General features: G+C 31.5%; 2 protein-coding genes across 3 annotated transcripts in view; one reads left to right on the top strand and one right to left on the bottom strand.

Moving 5' to 3' along the window:
• Nucleotides 1–5,531, bottom strand: part of LOC108732619 (serine protease persephone-like) — a 55,601-nt gene that overhangs the window by 9,244 nt on the left and 40,826 nt on the right. The window lies entirely within an intron of this gene.
• LOC108732564 (protein spaetzle 3) overlaps nt 3,826–5,531 on the top strand; it is a 102,492-nt gene continuing 100,786 nt past the window's right edge. The window contains exon 1 of the mRNA XM_025976050.1: nt 3,826–4,124. The gene's annotated coding sequence lies outside the window, so the exon portion shown is untranslated. The remainder of the gene's footprint in view (nt 4,125–5,531) is intronic.

Below are 5,531 nucleotides of genomic sequence, written 5' to 3' on the forward strand. Positions count from 1 at the left end.
TATATTACAAATAAATTAATTATTTCTACGAAATATGTCGTATTTTATTCCAGGATAGTATTTAGTGTCACGTAAGCAAGTTATTTTCATAAGAAAACCCTATTTCTAGTTTTCTTTGTAATTATTAATCGAATTTTTCTATTTGCGGTATGTTGGGTTGCCTATATTGTGTATTACAAATTGTAGTGTAATTGTAAAATGAAAATATATAAATTAGCAACCCTAACTGCGCTTATATAGAAGAAATATTACTTAAAGATGAAAATTCATCAATCTACTACTTATCAAACCAAAATAATAGCTCCATTGTAGCTTTTGTATAAAATTGTCCTGGCGCCTCCACCAAAATTTTTAATTAAATTTTCTATTACTAATAAATAGTGTCCGACCGAAAGTTCGGTTTCGGTTTCGGTCGAGTTTCGGCAAAAAAACGAGTTTCGGTTTGTTTCGGTTTCGGCGGTTTTATTGTATTATAACAAATAAAAGAAATTTTTTTGGAGTAAAAAAAGAAAATTAAATTACGATGCATTTTATCAAGTAGGTAACATTTAATTTTGGGTACGTAGTTATATTTTCGGAAAAAAACAATGTATTATGCCTAAAAACGAAAAATCCTGCCGATTTTTATTTTTTAATGCATCGGGTTTTTACTATGTAAAAGCAACAAATTTTCACTTCATATTGACACATTATACATTAATACTTTACATTCGTATGTGTAAAAGCGATTTGGATCTTTTTATCTCTAATTAAATAGAAATGTATACGTAAATATAACAAAAACGTGTTGTAAAAGAATCGGTTCAAATGCATCATCGATTTTACAAGAAAATGCTTCGTCAGACATTTTTTTCATCTTAACCACAGTTCCACGGTTTTATGTTCAGGTCAATGATAGCAATAATATCCGTAGTACTATGACGATTTGTGGAAATAAATACAAAAAATTTATGTTACATTACATCTGAAATGTATTTTCGTCATAGCTGCATCGAAATTCCCGCATCATCATTAAAATTGCGATTGTATGAGTTATGACGTCAAAAAGAGGATCTAGTTACTTTTTCCATAACGTATAATCCTTCCGTCTAACGTATAATCCGCATTTACTTCCGAAAAGATTATAAAAAATACTCACGTAAACAATACATGGATGTAATGTCAATGAACAATGCATGAATCATTGCGTCCAACAATGGTGCTTCATTCGTTTGTACGTAGGTACTACAAAATGGGAGGAGGCGGGGCAACTTATTGAAACAAACAGTTCAACAATGGTGTTTCATTTTTTATAACAATTGAAAATGGACAAGCGACATGGGACAAACAATCCAACAATGGCGTTTCAATTGTTTCTATGTATCTGTGCCGTGTAATACGATAACAATTGAAATTGGGCTGAGCAAATACAACAATGGTGCTTCGTTTGTTTTTATGTATGTAAATACTACAGTAATAATTAAATACATGGGTAAAGGAGAGGCAGAAGACAATCCAACAAAGGTGTTTCACTTGTTTATATGCAAGTACTGCAATATTTATAAAAAAACAAAGGTGTGAAATGGCTTTACAGTGAAATAGGAGAGACGTAGGTTGGTAGGACACCTTCTCAGACATGAAGGGCTACTTAAAGGCATATTGGAAGCAGCAGAAACAGGAGTTAAGAGGGATAGAGGTGGATTTTATTAAATTACTGTCACAAATAGCTAAGGATGTGGGACGTTGTAGTTTTAAGAAAATGCAAAGATTAGCTCAGGATAGGAAAGAGGAATGATGATAATGGTGTGTTGTACGATGTGACATTTTTGAATAACGAATATAATTATGAACATATATAAGATAGTTTACATTTTTCATATTGTAATTACATTAATAGTTATCAACTATTCATGGAAATCTTCGAAACTGATAACCGAATGAGTTTTAGTTTTTGTTTCATGAATAAGTGTAACTCTGAAAGGATACAAATAAAATGTACGAAGCGGTAGAATTTTTCATTTCGTCATCACTTTTCTTACTCTTCTTTAAAACATCCTGGTTTAGTCATACGTATTAAAGTTACAATTTTATTGAGAAACCAATGTCTCTATTCTATCTATTCAATCGACTTTATTATCTTTAAAATCTTATCATTATTATTTAACTTATACCGATATTTCATTTAAAAAGGGTTCGTCGTCTAACCTATCATTGAAATAATCCAAATACTTCGGTAATAAACAGCGGAATTGATTTGAATGATATTAGATAAGAAGTTCAAAATTAAATAGTAAAAGTGGAGTATTATAACTTTTAAGAACCTTAACAAGTATTTTATCTAAATAGCAGTTTTACAACGCATCGTTGAAGTTTTTTTACTGAGGCAAAGTTAACGTCGTGAAAGTTTGATTTTTTTTAAATCGACTTTTTAATTAAGGCGTGATTGGTTAACAAATTACCCTTTAAATGCCCTTTCCGAAAATATAAAGTTGTTCCAGTTGTATTTTTTAATATTAATAACTTTGACGGTAATTTATAAACCTATCATACCTATCTTAATTGAAAAGTCAATTAAAAGTAAATAAAACTCCACCTTACTATAGTTTTTTTTTTTCTGATACCAAAAAAAATTGGCTCAGTTTTGAAAGTCTACTAAAATCTACAATACCTATATAAATAATCTACAACCCTAGAACCACAAAATGGTGCCAAAATTATTCGCGACAATAAAAGAGCAATTTGCTTAATTAGTTATATTAAGTAGTATTAGTTGTTGCACCCTGAAACAAATGCTTCATCGTCTGTTGTGAATGACAAGGAAAGAACACTTTAATTTGTTGGCTCGATTGTTATGTGAAACAAATGCTTCGTCGGCTATTGTTGTTCACGACAATGAAAAAGTACTATGATTTAGTTAGTTATTTTAAGTAGGCATTATCATTTGTTTCAACCTGAAACAAATGCTTCATCGGTTATTATTCGCGGCAAAGAAAGAGCAATTTGATCGGTTGGTTATTGTAAGTGGTATTAGTTTTAGAAACCTGAAACAAATGTTTCGTCGGCTTTTGTTCGTGACAGTGAAAGAGCATTTGATTGATTAATATCATTAAATAGTACTAATTGTTGCAACTTCAAACAAATGCTTCATCGACTATTATTGTTCACAACAATGAAAGAGCGCATTAATTAGTTGGTTATTTTAAGTAGTATTGCTCCAACCTGAAACAAATGCTTCATCGGCTATTGTTGTTCATGACAACGATAGAACAATTTGACTACTTGGTTATGCTCATTTGTTGCAACTTGTTCATGACAGTCGAAAAGCAGTATCGATTAATTGTTGCAACCTGAAACGAATGCTTCATCGGCTGTTGTTCACGGCAATCAAAGAGCACTAGATTGGTTAGTTATTTTAAGTCGTACCTATTAATTGTTACAACCTGAAACAAATGCTTCATCGGCTGTTGTTTACGACAATGAAAGAGCTTTTTCATAAGTCGGCTACGGCTACTTTAAGTGGTTTTAATTGTTCCATCTGAAGCAAAAGCATCGCTTGCTCCTGTTTGAAACAACGAAAGAACTCTTGAATGGTTAGTTATTTTGATATTCACATGTTGCAAATTTTGAAACAAGTGTTTCGTCGGCGTCAGTTCGAAACAATTTCAAAACGTCAAAACTTAAAGCGTTACAGAATTTCATGACGAATCTCTCAATGATTTAACAGTAGGTAAGTGTTGCGAAAAGAAAGGTACACCTCGGGCATCCTACCTGAACGTACTATACAACACAGGTGATAGCGGCATAATAAGTAGGCAGCGTAGGTTTGTAATAGTGCAGAGAACCGACAAACGACAACCTGCATTCATTATTTTAAAGTCATACAAGTAAAGGTAGTGTCGCTAAGACTGCCGTCCTAACAACAACACGCACGGACGACTTTTCTTTTACTGTCGCGTTAAGAGCGTCGTCGTCTGTCTTTTGTTTTTTCGCGAGGTTTTCCAACTGGAATTTTCACGAAAAGGCTTCAGCGGTGGTATCGGTTATACGGGGCGGACGTACGTACGGTGGTGAGTGACACAAAACACAGGGAGAAGAAGCGAGAAGGAAAGATATTTTTGACAAGCGGGAAACAAATTTATCTAGACGTGAGTATTAAAAATAAAATAGCAAAATTAAATTTTTTATTTTATTTAATTCTGCCGGTGATTGTTTCATTTGTTTATTTATTTATTAGCCGGTCTATTGCCCACGTCATATCATCTTTTTCGCATAATAAACAACTTCTGGCAAGTTTTTGACCTAGGCTTCGCGTTCTCGACCGAAAAATATTCGAATAATTTTAATAATTTATTCATCGTCAATTTGACACTACAAAACGTACGTACGGGCAGATTAATGTTCAATATTGAAACGTGATAGCTTCTTTCACTCCTCCTCCTCGTCTTTGGGATTTTTTCTTTCAGTTAGCATTACACGATCGTCGAAAAATTTCTCTTTAATTTAAAACTCACTTTCACACAGAGAGAAGACACCAATGAACGAAAGAATTTTTATCCTCATGTGATTAATTAAGACACGTATGGATAGATACTGAGCACTTCTTCTGATATTTTAATCGGTTATGTAATAATACACTTACATGTGTAATTAACAAATTAATTAAGTAGATATTAATTTGTTTTGTTAATTGTACATGTAACAGCAAATTGAAAAATTAATCAGAAGTTTTTATATAACCAAAGTATATGTACACGGAGAAAACTAAATGCAAAAATTACAATGTTCGATTGTAAATGATTGAATTTGCCGCAGAAATACTAGAATTTATTGGGTAACTTGTAATAATGTCAATTTTGACATGTTTCTTTAAAAATTATTTCAAGTTTCTTAATTACTACAATTAAATTTATAAAATCAACTAAAATAAACATTAAATTTATTTTTGCTGGGATTTTATTTTTACAAATTCGGGTCCAAATTTTAATTTTTATTATTGTCGCTTACTAAGCAACGGGCTAGTGTGGCTAAATATCGCTTTAATATTAAGGTTAATTTTCGTTTTTCATTTTCTCCGTGTACATACATATATAGCAAAATGTAAAATCCTATTAATCCATTTTTCTCATAATTTAATTTTTTAATTTGTTTTTCACCTACAAGAGAAAACTTGTGTTAGGAGAAACTCTCTCAGTTGTAGGTAACTGTTAACACCTTAAATTTCAAAAAATTATTTTTTGGGTTCCTGATTATCAGGTTCATTGAACGACACCCTACATGATATATTTACGACGGCTTTTTTCATAATTATTTAGCTTGCCCCCTTTAAACAATTTTCCTATAAATATTTGAAATGTTCATAATAACTAGAAAATATCTATGTTTTATTGCTATGAAAAGTTTCAAATTTCTATGTTTAATATGTTCGAATAAAAATGACAGTTACGAATGGACGAAAGGATTGTGTGATTGATGTGATTTTGCAAGGGTTACATTTTTCATACAGAGACACGAAATTCTAAGTACCTACTTCTTTTTGTTTATGACACAATTTC

This window comes from Agrilus planipennis, unplaced genomic scaffold (genome assembly GCF_000699045.2).
Source record: "Agrilus planipennis isolate EAB-ADULT unplaced genomic scaffold, Apla_2.0 scaffold71, whole genome shotgun sequence".
In the NCBI taxonomy this organism is placed as follows: Eukaryota; Metazoa; Arthropoda; class Insecta; order Coleoptera; family Buprestidae; genus Agrilus; species Agrilus planipennis.